Genomic DNA, 18,413 nt, shown 5'->3' on the forward strand with positions numbered 1-18,413 from the left:
GTCAACATTATTGTGATTCATTCTAAATTTTTTATCTACTATAGCTCTAGACAGAAAAGAAATCCAAGTTTGACCGAGTTCAAAAAATACTTATCTAATATGTATGAAACTGACAAGGTGATAGCCAAAGAGAAAATTGAAAAGAGAAGTTTGAGAAGATATGGGCACTATGGTCAAGTATTAAAAATATATATGAAAGTATAAAGCCAATAATATTACAGTATATCCTCTATGAGTCAAGATGAAACCATAGCTGAAAACAGTGACTGTCCATCGGATAGATATCTATAATGGGAAACCTCAACATATTTTTTATGAGACAAAAATAAATAAAATTCTAGACAAATATTGGCAGTGGAACACGGTATCATTACATTCATAAGCAAAAAATATTCTACGTATGATTTTTCATCAATTATAACTATAAATAGGTATATGTTTATATGTATCCTATCAGTAAAGTGCGACGAGATTGAACTTACCAGCATGTACTCTCAATAAATAGGGTTATGCGTTATGAAGGTATGTTCCTATCTATTCATTGTATACGCATGCGTGCTTTCCTTTGTACCTAGGTGAATCCCTGCGTGCACGTGTGCATATGTTTTGTGTATGTATAAAGTTTGTATGTCTGTTTCTTTGTATCATAATTATACTCTCAATATATAACAGATGTGTATTCGATATTTAAGTGTATACATATGTATGTGTGTTTGTATATATGTATGTATAGGTGAGTGTGGGTATGTATGTGTGTATGAAGGCATATGAGTATGTACGTGTATGTAGGTATGCATGTATGTGTATGTGCGTGCATATGTATGTGTGTTTGTGTATATGTATGTATAAGTGAGTGTGGGTATGTATGTGTGTATGTATACATGTGAGTATATACATGTATGTGTGTTTGCATGCATGTATATGAGGGGACATGCATGCGTCCATGTTTGTATCTATATATTCATGCAAATATGTATCTTTGCCTGTGTGAGTGTAGAAGGAAAAATATCCAAGATATAAGCCTCCTATAGGATATTTTGTTTTTTGGGGGTTCTTCGGAAAATCAATCGAGCACAACTAAGGCCAAGGTGAACCTATATATGAAATTTGAGAGATCCATCGAGTACTTGATGGCTGCTTGTTGGAACCAAAGGAAACCTACATATGAATTTTGAGAGAGGTATATCCTTTACGCCTCAAGAACTTACGGTAACAAACTTTATTAGGCAAAATCAAATATGGCAGCCTGTCAGTCCTTTTGTTTTTTCTGATAAGTCTGTAAATCACACCGGTGTAACAAGAGACCATAAGGAACCTACATGTACAATTTGAGAGAGATCCATCAAATACTTCCCAAGATATAGCGATATCAAACTGTTATTTTGGAAATCGAAGACGGCCGTCTGTCGGCCGTTTTATTTTTCTGATCAGTCTCAAAATCATTCGGGCACAACAGGGGACCAAGGGAATCTATATATGATATTTGAAAAAAAACCCACCGATGACAAACTTTCGTAGTAAAAATCCAAGACGGCCATTTTCTTTTTCTGATCAGTCATAAAATAGAAGAGGCACAACTAGGGGCCAAGGGAAAGTAATATCGTATCTTTTCTAGGTTAATGTAATTCGTACCTTAGTAACAGTAATCTCGTACCTTAGTAACAGTAATCTCGTACCTTAGTATAGTAATATCTTACCTTAGTATAGTAATATCGTACCATAGTAACAGTAATCTCGTACCTTAGTAACAGTAATCTCGTACCTTAGTATAGTAATATCGTACCTTAGTAACAGTAATATCGTACCTTAGTAACAGTTATATCGTACCTTAGTAACAGTAATATCGTACCTTAGTAACAGTAATATCCTTAGTAACAGTAATCTCGTACCTTAGTAACAGTAATCTCGTACCTTAGTACAGTAATATCGTACCTTAGTAACAGTAATCTCGTACCTTAGTAACAGTAATCTCGTACCTTAGTAACAGTAATCTCGTACCTTAGTAACAGTAATCTCGTACCTTAGTAACAGTAATATCGTACCTTAGTAACAGTAATATCGTACCTTAGTATAGTAATATCGTACCTTAGTAACAGTAATATCGTACCTTAGTAACAGTAATATCGTACCTTAGTAACAGTAATATCGTACCTTCGTATAGTAATCTCGTACCTTAGTATAGTAATATCGTACCTTAGTAACAGTAATATCGTACCTTAGTAACAGTAATCTCGTACCTTAGTAACAGTAATCTCGTACCTTAGTAACAGTAATCTCGTACCTTAGTAACAGTAATCTCGTACCTTAGTAACAGTAATATCGTACCTTAGTTACAGTAATGTCGTACCTTAGTAACAGTAATGTCGTACCTTAGTAACAGTAATCTCGTACCTTAGTAACAGTAATCTCGTACCTTAGTATAGTAATATCGTACCTTAGTAACAGTAATCTCGTACCTTAGTATAGTAATATCGTACCTTAGTAACAGTAATCTCGTACCTTAGTAACAGTAATATCGTACCTTAGTAACAGTAATATCGTACCTTAGTATAGTAATATCGTACCTTAGTATAGTAATATCGTACCTTAGTAACAGTAATCTCGTACCTTAGTAACAGTAATCTCGTACCTTAGTAACAGTAATATCGTACCTTAGTTACAGTAATGTCGTACCTTAGTAACAGTAATATCGTACCTTAGTATAGTAAATCGTAGTAATATCGTACCTTAGTATAGTAATATCGTACCTTAGTATAGTAATATCGTACCTTAGTATAGTAATATCGTACCTTAGTAACAGTAATCTCGTACCTTAGTAACAGTAATCTCGTACCTTAGTATAGTAATATCGTACCTTAGTATAGTAATATCGTACCATAGTAACAGTAATATCGTACCTTAGTATAGTAATATCGTACCTTAGTATAGTAATCTCGTACCTTAGTAAAGTAATCTCGTACCTTAGTAACAGTAATATCGTACCTTAATATAGTAATCTCGTACCTTAGTATAGTAATATCGTACCTTAGTAACAGTAAACTCGTACCTTAGTATAGTAATATCGTACCTTAGTAACAGTAATATCGTACCTTAGTAACAGTAATATCGTACCTAATATCGTACCTTAGTAACAGTAATATCGTACCTTAGTAACAGTAATATCGTACCTTAGTAACAGTAATATCGTACCTTAGTATAGTAATATCGTACCTTAGTATAGTAATATCGTACCTTAGTAACAGTAATATCGTACCTTAGTATAGTAATATCGTACCTTAGTAACAGTAATCTCGTACCTTAGTAACAGTAATCTCGTACCTTAGTATAGTAATATCGTACCTTAGTAACAGTAATATCGTACCTTAGTATAGTAATATCGTACCTTAGTATAGTAATATCGTACCTTAGTAACAGTAATATCGTACCTTAGTAACAGTAATATCGTACCTTAGTAACAGTAATATCGTACCTTAGTATAGTAATATCGTACCTTAGTAACAGTAATATCGTACCTTAGTATAGTAATATCGTACCTTAGTAACAGTAATATCGTACCTTAGTATAGTAATATCGTACCTTAGTATAGTAATATCGTACCTTAGTATAGTAATATTACAGTAATATCGTACCTTAGTATAGTAATATCGTACCTTAGTATAGTAATATCGTACCTTAGTTACAGTAATATCGTACCTTAGTACAGTAATATCGTACCTTAGTACAGTAATAGTACAGTAATATCGTACCTTAGTAACAGTAATATCGTACCTTAGTATAGTAATATCGTACCTTAGTACAGTTAGTAACCTTAGTAACAGTAATATCGTACCTTAGTTTAGTAATATCGTACCTTAGTAACAGTAATATCGTACCTTAGTATAGTAATATCGTACCTTAGTAACAGTAATCTCGTACCTTAGTATAGTAATATCGTACCTTAGTATAGTAATATCGTACCTTAGTAACAGTAATATCGTACCTTAGTAACAGTAATATCGTACCTTAGTATAGTAATATCGTACCTTAGTAACAGTAATCTCGTACCTTAGTAACAGTAATCTCGTACCTTAGTATAGTAATATCGTACCTTAGTATAGTAATATCGTACCTTAGTATAGTAATATCGTACCTTAGTAACAGTAGTATCAGTAATATCGTAGTAATATCTTAGTAGTAATATCCTTAGTAACAGTAATATCGTACCTTAGTATAGTAATATCGTACCTTAGTAGTAATCGTACCTTAGTAACAGTAAATAGTAACAGTAATATCGTACCTTAGTATAGTAATATAGTAACAGTAATATCGTACCTTAGTAACAGTAATATCGTACCTTAGTACAGTAATATCGTACCTTAGTAATAGTAATATAACAGTAATATCGTACCATAGTTACAGTAATATCGTACCTTAGTATAGTAATATCGTACCTTAGTATAGTAATATCGTACCTTAGTAACAGTAATATCGTACCTTAGTATAGTAATATCGTACCTTAGTAACAGTAATATCGTACCTTAGTTTAGTAATATCGTACCTTAGTTAGTAATAGTAATATCGTCGTACCTTAGTAATACAGTAATATCGTACCTTAGTCAGTAATATCGTACCTTAGTAAAATCTCGTACCTTAGTAACAGTAATATCGTACCTTAGTATAGTAATATCGTACCTTAGTAACAGTAATCTCGTACCTTAGTAACAGTAATCTCGTACCTTAGTATAGTAATATCTTACCTTAGTATAGTAATATCGTATAGTAATATCGTACCTTAGTAACAGTAATATCGTACCTTAGTATAGTAATATCGTACCTTAGTATAGTAATATCGTACCTTAGTATAGTAATATCGTACCTTAGTAACAGTAATATCGTACCTTAGTTTAGTAATATCGTACCTTCGTAACAGTAATATCGTACCTTAGTATAGTAATATCGTACCTTAGTAACATAATCAACACCAGGATATGAACATTGATAGGAAAAGTCACGTGATACGTTCAGACGCGGTCAGAACCAACACAAAAAATGGAGAAAGAGGAGAGTAGGACGTCCATGGGACATCGCTTGTAAAGATACCCGAGAAAAATAGAAAATTATGATTTTTTTTATATAAAATGATATCGGTCGAGAAGTGGGTCTGGCTCTTTAAGGGATTTCAGTCGATAATTTTGGAACACTGTACATTTTCTTAGTATGTATAAACCAAACTTCACTATCCTGGTTTTAATGCAAGCAAGGTTATGCTTCAGAAATAAAATTTCAACAAAGGGCAATAACTCGGTAATTGAGGGACTGCAGGTCCGAACATTGGTACACTGCACATTGTTTTTGTAAGAGCAATGTATACACCAAGTTCAATATATATAGTCGGTTTTATTATTATAGTTGAAATACAATCAAAGCTATGCTCTGTACAAAATTATGATTGTAATCAATAAGTATTTATATAATAAAACTGATTTTATGTTAATGGCCGTAGCGACTTAAGAACAACTGAACTGAGCACATCATGGCTTGACCACTTGAGAACATTGTACAAGGTTTACTTGCCGAAATATTTGCTATTAAATTCCAAAATCCCCAGATCGTCAAGGCTATCATTTTGTTGAAAACGCTACATCATGCACTGATGCATATCTGCGTTTAAAAGAGTCAGTATTTCAAAGCTTCTAAACGACACGAAAGTTATTCAAGAAATTTATCGACTACTTTTTCCCTAAGTAGCAAGCTACTACCTGATTATTTATTGGTTAGTTGCTTATGTACAGTGAAGTCGATAAATTAACGATACTGAAAGTTTTAAACAAGGAACTTGGATATGGTTGGGAATTCGAGGCTCAGAAGGAATACTTTTTTTGTTGTTTATTTTTTTATGTTTCATTTTTATTTACTTATCTTTTCATAGAGTCTGATATTTTTACTATGAAACTGTAAAATATCAAATAATTTATTATACCAAAATCCAAAATCGTTTCACTTTCCAACAATTTCACCACACCCGCTGTTTCATGTGTCACTGCACCTCTTGGCCAATATTAGAATAAATTACAGAACAATTATTATTAACATAATTATTTGAACATTAAATGACGGTCAATTACTTTGTAACTTAGGGGTCCTGAGCTTTGTTCACATCACTTTAGTATGATCAATTTGTACAATACTTTTCATCATTCTTGCTTAACTTTGGGCAAAGTTATGTTCCGGACTCGAGACATTTTACAAAGAACCATAACTCTGTACTTACGGGGTCGCAGGCCCAAACATGGGTACACTGCGCACTGTCTCAACCAACACATTAATACTGTATTCACCTGCTTTAAACGAAAAAAAATATGGAGCGAAAAAAACTAAAAATGTTACGGCTGAACTTCGAACTCATTATTCCTAATACACATCGTCCAAGCAATTTAATGTTCACCACATATATCTGAATTATGCCTTCATTCAGCGATTTCCTAACCTTGTCATTGATTAACGTCCAATCTTTCGTAAGATTATATAACACATTTATATAAGAAAATATATATGTACTTGAAGTTCTTTTAAAATTATCAGAAATGTGAACATTACGAAATTAATTGAATTGTGGGGTTAGGGCACCTCCCCATCAAGATTTTGACTTTCGTAATTTGGATTCACTTCAGGCGCCATCTAGATGTAAATATGTCCCAAGCATCACTGACGAGTCACCGAGCGACGTAACAGCTGTATGACGCAGTTTTGTCAATTGTTTGGCTCCGGTGTGTTTACCTCTTAATTGATTCCCTTGTGTCTTATGTTCAATCGTCAACGAAATGAAATTACCTTTAACCTTTCGATTTGGCTTTTATGCTTTGGGAAGTTGATCTTTTGAGCATGATCGTTTAGAAGCTGAGCATAATCGTCTTAAACGGCTGCATGCAAAAAGCCGGGTTTAGATTGTGCAGAATGAGGGGTTTAACCATACCTAACCTAAACTAACTTGCTGAATATCATTAGTTTTCTGAATATCAACATAAAGTAGGGTCGGTGAAATCACATATTTCTGGAAACATTTTGCTTATAAGTATGAGTTAAATGGATGGTTCCATAGCTTCGGTTGATTGTTTTATACCTGGAAACAGGAAATTTCGATGTAATGTATGCTCATCAGACGTCAGATACCCAATGATATATAGGCTAAACCTTCTTCGACAGCAATCGACAGCAATGGTATTTTTGTCGTTTTCTTTCTCTCCCCCCCCCCCCCCCCCCCTTTTTTTTTTTTTTGATCGGGGCTTCAATTTACAATAGTAATGACAAAGGGAAGCCCTTGTCGAACCCTTAATTTCCCTACCACTGTTTTGGTTTTATTTTGCTGATAATATGCAGGGGAATATAATTATGCAAAATTATAAAACTAAGTGAAACAAATTCAATAGGATTCCCCTTCCCTAATGGGAAGAGGGTAGATATCACATAATGACTACCCGATTCACTTCACCATTATTGTGTTTGGACCATGATTCATTTCACAACGTTTTATAATAGCCACAACGGGACGGTATTTTATGCATGTATTTAGAAATTGTTTTTTACTGTTGTAGCAGTTTGTTTCTTATCCCCCTTTTTATTCTAATGATATATTTGAGAGCTCATAAACCCAATATCTTGATGGAATGTTTAAAAGATACAAGCGTGATCAATACAAATATAGCATTAGATACACTAGATCCATCGAACTGCATCATTCAGTTCCTTCATCCTCCTATTGCTTCTTAGTATCATGCTCTTTTTTTAAGTCATGTGATCATAGCTGAAACGATGAATTAAAATCTCAAAGCAAAATATGGTACATTGTATGATTACGAGTAATCCAAAAACTTTTCTCAAATAAGATTGTTTTATTTAACGTTTTCAGTTGACCGTTTCCACAAAGATGAGAGCACATCTGATTCTGATGATTTCCGGATGAAGGGCAAAATCAGATCGAAGTTGGAAGACTTTAACAGTCATCGTGGTAAGCGGGCTGCTCAACTACAAATCATCGAATTGAAGATAACAGCCGATTACTCCATATACAAATAGTAAGTGTAATTTGAAAAAAAAACCTGATTATAAGGTTCGGTCTGGTATTGTAATGCAAATATTTTCCTAGGAAAATAGACGAGAGCAAGATGATATGAAGGCCTTAGGTAAAACAAGAAAGCATCACATTAACATAAAATTTAAGCATTTTTAAAAGATGTGTTTCATTTCCATTTTTTATTTTAATTTTAAAAATATCATATCATCAATCCTTCTAAATGTTCATCTGATCTATTAGCTTTATTTCAAATTGTCCTGTTTATTACATGTGCTTTATTCTCGATTGTTCTACCTGACAATTTGATTAATTACAATTTTTCAACCAGTTAGTTTGCTCGATATACACGTGGCCATAAGTTCGGAATCACCCATGTCTTAGCGAGGCTAAATGTTGATAGATATATGGGAATTATCTCTTTATTGTATCGGAGATATAAACAGTTGACAGAAAAGCGAATTAAAAGACGTGCTAAAAAGTCTGGAAAATTTACCTTGAAATGTTTCTTATTAACACACACGTCATCAAATCAAGAACTAATTCACGAGCTCTGTTATATGTAATTAGCGAGCTCTGTTTTATGTAATTAACGAGCTCTGTTATATGTAATTAGCGAGCTCTGTTATATGTAATTAACGAGCTCTGTTATATGTAATTAACGAGCTCTGTTATATGTAATTAACGGGCTCTGTTATATGTAATTAACGAGCTCTGTTATATGTAATTAACGAGCTCTGTTATATGTAATTAGCGAGCTCTGTTATATGTAATTAACGAGCTCTGTTATATGTAATTAACGAGCTCTGTTATATGTAATTAACGAGCTCTGTTATATGTAATTAACGAGCTCTGTTATATTTAATTAACGAGCTCTGTTATATGTAATTAACGGGCTCTGTTATATGTAATTAACGAGCTCTGTTATATGTAATTAACGAGCTCTGTTATATGTAATTAACGAGCTCTGTTATATGTAATTAACGAGCTCTGTTATATGTAATTAACCAGCTCTGTTATATGTAATTAACGAGCTCTGTTATATGTAATTAACGAGCTCTGTTATATGTAATTAACCAGCTCTGTTATATGTAATTAACGAGCTCTGTTATATGTTATTAACGAGCTCTGTTATATGTAATAAACGAGCTCTGTTTTGTGTAATTAACGAGCTCTGTCATATGTAATTAACAAGCTCTGTTATATGTAATAAACGAGCTCTGTTTTATGTAATTAACGAGCTCTGTTATATGTAATTAACTAGCTCTGTTATATGTAATTAACGAGCTCTGTTATATGTAATTAAAGAGCTCTGTTATATGTAATTAAAGAGCTCTGTTATATGTTATTAACGAGCTCTGTTATATGTAATAAACGAGCTCTGTTTTATGTAATTAACGAGCTCTGTTATATGTAATTAACTAGCTCTGTTATATTGATTATTGAGCTTTGTTATATGTAATCAACTAGCTCTATTATATGTAATTAACGAGCTCTATTATATGTAATTAACGAGCTCTATTATATGTAATTAACTAGATCTATTATATGTAATTAACGAGCTCTACTATATGTAATTTAAGAGCTCTGTTATATTGATTATTGTGCTTTGTTATATGTAATTAACTAGCTCTGTTATATGTAATAAACGAGCTCTGTTTTATGTAATTAACGGGCTCTGTTATATGTAATTAACGAGCTCTGTTATATTGATTATTGAGCTCTGTTATATGTAATTAACGAGCTCTGTTATATGTAATTAACGAGCTCTGTTTTATGTAATTAACTAGCTCTGTTATATGTAATAAACGAGCTCTGTTTTATGTAATTAACGAGCTCTGTTATATGTAATTAACGAGCTCTGTTATATGCAATTAACGAGCTCTATTATATGTAATTAACTAGCTCTGTTATATGTAATTAACTAGCTCTATTATATGTAATTAACTAGCTCTGTTATATGTAATTAACTAGCTCTGTTATATGTAATTAACGAGCTCTGTTATATGCAATTAACGAGCTCTATTATATGTGATTAACTAGCTCTGTTATATGTAATTAACTAGCTCTATTATATGTAATTAACTAGCTCTGTTATATGTAATTCACTAGCTCTGTTATATTGATTATTGAGCTTTGTTATATGTAATCAACTAGCTCTATTATATGTAATTAACGAGCTCTATTATATGTAATTAACGAGCTCTATTATATGTAATTAACTAGCTCTGTTATATGTAATTAACTAGCTCTGTTATATGTAATTAACGAGCTCTGTTATATGCAATTGTAGCTCTATTATATGTGATTAACTAGCTCTGTTATATGTAATTAACTAGCTCTATTATATGTAATTAACTAGCTCTGTTATATGTAATTCACTAGCTCTGTTATATTGATTATTGAGCTTTGTTATATGTAATTAACTAGCTCTGTTATATGTAATTAATGAGCTCTGTTATATGCAATTAACGAGCTCTATTATATGTAATTAACGGGCTCTGTTATATGTAATTAACGAGCTCCGTTATATGTAATTAACGAGCTATGTTATATGTAATTAACGAGCTCTGTTATATGTAATTAACCAGCTCTGTTATATGTAATTAACTAGCTCTGTTATATGTAATTAACTAGCTCTGTTATATGTAGTTAACGGGCTCTGTTATATGTAATTAACGAGCTCTGTTATATGTAATTAACGAGCTCTGTTATATGTAATTAACGAGCTCTGTTATATGTTATTAACGAGCTCTGTGATATGTATAGTTACCGCGCTTCTTGTAAAGTTTTGTGTCCAACGTCTTGAACCATCGATCAGACGTCGGAGCCTCGTTCCGGGGAATTCTTTGTCACTCCTGAAACAGCGCAGTCCGTAATTTTCCAATTGGTTGACATTTGGTCTGCAAAAATATTGACTGTTATTGCCTGCCTCTACGGGGCAATACTAGTGACAATGATAGTGAAGGGGGCTATATAACTAGTGTACCCTGTGATTATTACGAAAGTTTTAACTGGACGCGCGATGTCGACACAAATCATTCGGCTATTGTGTATTTTAAACCCAAATGTACAACTAAGACGAAATTTAACAATATAATATTTTATAGATAGGATGGGGCTATGACGATATGGTTTGTGAACATTGAAAGGTATGTTTTGTACAATCTTCCGAGATTGCAGGTGGTAGACACTGTTGGTTGACTTTGAGTCACCGAGGTTTGTCGTAACCTGCATACCACGTTTCAATTCATTTGACTTAATTATTTCGCTTTACTGTATCTAACTCTTAATTTGTACTAAACGATGTTATTCATTTGTGTGTTTTTTGTATGTTTGTTCCTTTAGTTGGTATAACGAAAGCGATGCGACAACAGCGGAACAAAAAGATATAGACGCCATGGAAAACATCAAACAGGTCTTCGCTCATACCATTAATGAGGTACACATTAACTGCTGTGTCATCAATAGTGTGATCCTTACATTATAATGTGCACGTTTAATGTACACGTCATTTGAAATATCACTGCATAGCAACGTCAAACGGTTGCACATAATGACGACATTATCGGCATGGTATTAAAAGCTTCATTCAAAATCACAATACATTAATGTACATGGAAAAGGACAAAATATGAAAAAGGAAACATTTAAACGAGGATCCTTCAAAAAGTATAGGGAATGATCTTTTGTTATAGGTAGACGGTATGTACGCTGGCATTGAGTCATCGTCGACTTCTTTCAAGGTAGTGGTCACGTGTCTATATGTATCTAAGGTAAGTATCTATCATACTATTCGGATGTCGAAAAAAGAGGTTGAATCTCTGATTATTCCTATCTTGTATATGTCTTTTACCTGAAATAGTGTATCTTTGAGGTAAAGTAAGTATGGCAAAAACAGCTTGTGTGTTGATTTACATGTAGCTAACGACAGATTAACTTTAACAGCATCGAAAAATGTATTGGAACTCATAACAGTGGTTTTATTGTTAGTTTCCTCTTATATCTAAGCAAAATCATTTTGGACAGTCACATTGTCATGTTTTCATCCGAATATTAAATCCGTCTCATAAATCTGTGCATAACGTAGACATTGGAAACTGTTTGCTGGTTAACAAAAACAAAAACAAAAAAAAAAAAAAAAAAGGAAAAAGGAAGGATGACGTCGTTTACAGGATAGAGAAGCTCGATTATTTCTTGCATGTAGTGTGACGTTTAATTGTAAATGTGGAAGGTTAGAATTGGCTGGCAGATGAGAATGGAGCTCCGGAAGATAGATTAATTTCTTGTATAAGTGTCGAAGTGCCCCGTGTCTGATCACTCTCGAGCGCACTCATCGTATCTGGTGAGAAATGACATTGCTCGCCGTTTCCTCTGTTGCCCTGTCAAAATTTTCTTCAGGCGAGATCTACGAATCACGCTTATCTATGCATTGGGAGGGGACCTATGGACGCAAACACTTGTGACTCTACTGAATCAAGCGTTGTACTGAAGGCGACTGACTAAACGGGCAAGACTAAATGTATGATAAGTAATACACTGGTGGACCTGTTTCTGTTAGAGAATCCGTACAATTTAGTTATAACCTTTCCTCTCTAACATTTAAATAATTGATTCATTCTGGTTTTAGGTCACCCGAGAGAAAGCTTTGTTATTTCGCCATTTACGATCGCCCTTGTCGGACTTCATTCGTCCTAATCAGCTGACATTTTTTACTTCTTTTGGAAAACCCCTGAAGCAATTTCAACGAAATTTTGCATAGACCCCCCCCCCCCCCCCCCCCCCCCCCAAAAAAAAAAAAAATCCAACGACGACGCTGCCTTGTAAATCTTGGTCACATCGCACAAAGAAATCAAACCTTTCTCGATGTGATCACTATGGCGACCGTATAACCTCCCCATGCATTTCATCAACCTGCCTCTTTGAAACCATGTTATGAGTTTGTCCGTCAGTTGACGACTTCTTACATGAAAATCGTGATAAAGGGAGCACGGAATTGAATATGGAATCAATTGCAACATGACTGGGAACACAGAGATGTTACTACAAGTAGTGGAAAGTTCACGATAGGGAAATTTGAATCATTGCGTTTATCATACAGCTTGGAAAGGTGAACCAAAATTGTGAAACACGATATATGATCCCTTCTATGAGTTGAGGGGTGCGACTGAAAGTGTTCAATTTGCTGTAATCTTTAATTTGTCTCAACATACATATGTGGTAGAATCAAATACAACAGAGTCAGGAGATGGAGTATTAAAGTTATCTCATGTACTTCCATGGAGAGAAGTCTTAAAGTGCTTTATACAAATTGTGCATTTCATGACCAAAGGGTCTGTCAATTCCCCTGGGGAATGCGGGAAAAATTACATTTTAGATATGGTTTGATGAATTTCTGCTGGAAATATTTCAACCTTGGTTACAATTACAAACATATAAAGAATTAATGGTCATCACAATTAATCATTTTATTTTTCCCATGGCCTTCCCGGGTTCCTTTGTTTGAAATCTGAGGTAGGTCGTACGCAGACAGTAACGGGATAAGCATTTGCATATTAATCTGACTAGAATTGATAGTTCCAAATAGATATGACCTTTGCATTAAAAAAAAATCGTAGTTGAGCGTTTAGTTGTCATGCAACAATGAACAAGGTTCCACAATAAACATTGAATCATATTTGAATATGTTTCAATGCTATTTTATCACAAAACCATTTTGGCAATACCAGCAACGGATAAAGCTTGGTTTGAATCCTGATGTTACGTCGCTTCTTCAGGATATGTATCCTTATCTCAGGTGAATTCATAAGACTTGTAAACATCCAGAAAGGATCTGTTTAACTTGATAGACAGCAATAGACCATTCAATGTGCGGTGACCTCATTCCTTCGTCAGAGTCAAATGGAGTCACGAATTATTGAAAATCAGGGGAAATAAGCGAGTACTCTTTAATCATATGCTAAGTCATGAAACTTGGCCATGTAACATATGGAATATCGCATGATTGGTATCTCAAAAAATATTTTCACGTGCTCTTTAAATTATCAAGAAATCTTATTTAGCATGCTTACGGGGTCTTAATTACGAGAAGTAGATGTGTTATGTGATAAAGATTAATTAATTCTGAATAACAATGATGTAAGGTAAACACGTATTCACCAAAAATAACAATTGAGTAAGGCATACATTGCAGAGGATGAAAACGTTTAAAAACATGTACATCCAGTTCTCACAAGTAAATTATATCGTATCCAATATATATAATAATACGTTGATAATACGTCTGTCATGTTATCATATCTCCAACAAATACTTTATTTCTGACATTTTTTGTAGTCCGTGGAGACATCCGTGTGGACGGAGACCAGGGTCCAAAATGGAAGGGTTGATTCTTTGGCAGTACTTCAGAACTTCAGCTATTGGGAATTCTATAACTCAAGCTCTGCTTGTGCCTGTGATCTGGCAATGTTGTTTAGCATGTATGTTTTACGTCACGTGGTTTTATGATACTAATAACTTGTTAGTAATGTTAAGGCACCACAATCAGGAGGTTTCAATTGTTAATAGATATCGTAATTTAGGTTAGTAGCCAGAGCCGAATCGACCTTGTATTAAAAAGGCTTCTTCACTTGTGTGTCTTTTATACAATTACCATAAGTCATAAGATTTCCATATATATGATCATTTCAAATGAACGTCAATTAAATGTGTATATTATGAAACGAGCATCCGACATTTTATATTTCATGGATTTGTGTATGCAGAGATCTGTCACTGGTGGTACATTCAGTTATCTCTCCTTCGGAATAATTAAATGAAGTTTTTCGTATCTGTTTTCAGTATTACCGCTCATAGCTTCTTTCCGGTCAGGATAACATTTCCACAGTTTCCACCTTGAAAGTTAACCTTTGTTATATCAACCATTGCAAAAAGTAAAACAAAGACCATATCGACCACTCCTGAAAATGAAAGCGTTAAAATGACTTACTTTCTATGGAGGAAAATTGGACTAACTGTGGAAAAACCACAGGCCTCCGCTTCATTAATTAAAATAATGGCGAGTGTATTTCGCAAACGCAACTTACCACGTGACTCTTCAAAAATCAACTTCAGCTTTTATGTCAATGTCGCGTTTTTCCTTCGATATTGTGAAGAGTTTGCTTATGCGATGCTTTGAACTAGTATGTCTGTATAAAGTAACACTTAAAGTAGGTTATCACATAGTGTAACAACTTATAAAGTATATAGTGTCGGTTTGAGAACATATTTACATTTTTGAATAATCATTGCCTTTCATCACAGGTACGACCTCACATATACGGAAGGCGAAAAGACGTATACCAGCCTATTAGGTGAGGTGCAACAGTTTTAGACGTCTTGTGTGAATATTTGTTGGTTTTAATCCCAGGAGTAGATACATAGGCAGTATGTCATAAGTACAGTATCATAAGTCTTTATATTATGACATGTTTCCATTCATTTCTGTGTCTTACGATTTATGTACATTGTTCAATGTGAATTCCTTTCTCTCAGTACTCTCAGTAATACTGGTATGCCCAGGACAAATTATTCATGCCTATTGGGTGTGTATACCACGGATGTCTGGGCCATACAGCCTCGGGCGCTCAGTAATACGAGAAGTGGTTCCACAGTTACTATTTACATAGAACGTTTCAGAAAAAATTCAAATAAATAAACAGTTACGAAAGGATTACCACATCTTAAAAACATGAATTGAAATGATTTTGTATTGTTCATATATTTTCCTGTTTGACACAAAAGAGAGATTTGACACATCCATGTTAAATATGGACAAATATTGATTTAGAATTATTTTTGGAGTCAATGTTTTTGTTTGTTTGTTTGTTTTTCTTTTTGAATACGGATGTGGAAAAAATATTCCCACAAAGGAAAATGTGAAAATTTGTAATACAAAGCGAACTCTGTATTCAGCAGAAACACGTTAGGCCGATGCATACATGCCAAAAACGTGTTATATTATCGAATGAAATTACTTAACATTGTTCAAGTCTGAGAATCTATCTTATTTGGTGTTTTCATTCCTTGGTTTACGAGTTCTGCAAGGGTTTCTTCAAAACTATCGAGAAAGCACTAAAGGAAGGCACATTAAGATTTTTTTCCACCCAGAACTAGTTTGTGTGCATTGTGCGATTATTGGCCGATTTTGTTTCATTTGATAAAAATTTCGTGAATTTAAACTATAATCGGTAATACATTTCTAACGGAAGAAATCTAATGGTACTTCTCCTGTTTTAGCCTAATTTAATATCAGTGAGCTGTTTAAAACGGATTTAAAAAGTTTGTGATTTCCCTTGGTAAATGTTTATAGCATTATTATGTGTATGTATAAGTTTCTAGTTAATGACGTTGATGGGAGGATTTCCCCGTTCAAATGTTATGGAGAGTAATACAACCATTTGAGAAAATATCACTATACTTAGAATATTTCCTGATACTACATTACCTGAGGGTTTAAATGACATCGAGTAATACAATCCCAAAGAGTTTTAGAAAATGCTATATTGCATATTAAACTGATCCAAAATGCTACCATTCGCTACAAATTAGCTGATTTTAGCTGTGCAGTTATTCATTCACAGAGCAGTAATAAACGATTTTTCTTCTCTCATTCCACATTGGAAAAGACATTTTATCACATCACGATTTCCTTTCAGGTTTGGCGTACGTAGGAGCCGCGTGTAAGGACTATAAACAGTCTGTAATTGAGTACTCGTTGAGAAGCAGAATGGGAAGAGTCGTAACCCATGAGTTAGGACACAAGTAAGTATAACTGGTAGTTCACAATACTGGAGTATTGTGTTTGAAAATAGATGATGTCCTTCTCAAATTTATTCCAAACCAATCTTTCCTTATATACATGTAGTGAAATGTATAATTATATTGAGTGATATATCAATCATTTCTACATGAATATTGTGTTTTAATTTTGGAAGCAGAAAGAGAGGCAAGGGAAATAACCATATAGTTCCATATCTTATATTTATTTCCTGTATATACATCATAGTATATTTACTTTTTGGTCGCATCATATTGTTACGGTACTATGTTATCGTGCCGAGTAAAAGATGTGACTACTTCAATGTACAATTCACGTATATAGTAATTCTTTAATCTAAATCCCGTTAGATTGAGAACTTCTTTTATCCTGTAACTGGTGCTGCCATTGTCGGAATGCACCTGCCACATATATTTTACTGTATTAGGAAGCGACGGAAAATATCTGTATTTTAGCTCCCGCGGTAATTCGACAGAATTACAAATTTTACTTAAGTATTACGTTAAAAAATATAAATAGATGTTGAAATACGAGAATTTACGTGTTGTAATGATGATGTTGATCTATTAAGATTCATAAAATCGCTGTTATATCCGATGAAGTTTGGAACTGTATTTCCAGGCTCGCCTCTTTTGTCTTTCTTCACCCTCGCCAAAATACATCTTATATCTTAGGACACTGGTCAGGTATTCTCTATATTTTTGCCCCTTGTCTTCTTCTCCGTCATCATCATCATCATCATCATCATCATCATCATCATCATCATCATCATCATCATCATCATCATCTTCTTCTTCTTCTTCTTCTTATTCTTCTTCTTCCTCTTTTTCCTCTTCTTCTCCTTCTTCTTCTTCTTCTTCTTCTTCTTCTTCTTCTTCTTCTTCTTCTTCTTCTTCTTCTTCTTCTTCTTCTTCTTCTTCTTCTTCCTCTTTTTCCTCTTCTTCTCCTTCTTCTTTCTTCTTCTTCTTCTCCTTCTTCTTCTTCTTCTTCTTCTTCTCCTCCTCCTCCTCCTCCTCCTCCTCCTTCTTCTTCTTCTTCTTCTTCTTCTTCTTCTTCTTCTTCTTCTTCTTCTTCTTCTTCTTCTTCTTCTTCTTCTTCGTTTACCAGTGATAAGTAATGATATGTAACTGTATCTAAAAATAACTACAACGTATGGCGTAAATATACATGTTCTGGTAAAATTGATTTTTAACAAAACGCAACTGATCATCAGAAACGAGAGTATTCGATATGAAATATGAAAATGAACATTTACCGAACGTTTGTTAAAGGGAGATAACTCCATGCAGCTTGGATTTGGTATTTAGATAGCTAAGCTTTCGGCAAATAAACTTTGTACAATTTTCCCGTATGGTCAAATCATCTAATATAGTAAAAATGCACTCAGATCAGTTGTTGCAATGTGGCTACGGTCATTACCATAAAATGGTATTTTCATGTAAATACACGTGTACATATTTCGTTATTTCAAGCTAATGAGTATTTATATATTACTGTATATTATTGGGGTCTGTGACGCATGATACTGTGCTCAAATGAAATATTTTA

General features: G+C 33.7%; 1 pseudogene; it reads left to right on the top strand.

The window, feature by feature from the left end:
- LOC132544762 (serine-rich adhesin for platelets-like) overlaps positions 1-18,413 on the top strand; it is a 54,810-nt pseudogene that overhangs the window by 18,199 nt on the left and 18,198 nt on the right.

This window comes from Ylistrum balloti, unplaced genomic scaffold, assembly GCF_031769215.1.
Source record: "Ylistrum balloti isolate Yb309-2 unplaced genomic scaffold, AGI_CSIRO_Ybal_v1 Utg369590, whole genome shotgun sequence".
Taxonomy (NCBI): domain Eukaryota; kingdom Metazoa; phylum Mollusca; class Bivalvia; order Pectinida; family Pectinidae; genus Ylistrum; species Ylistrum balloti.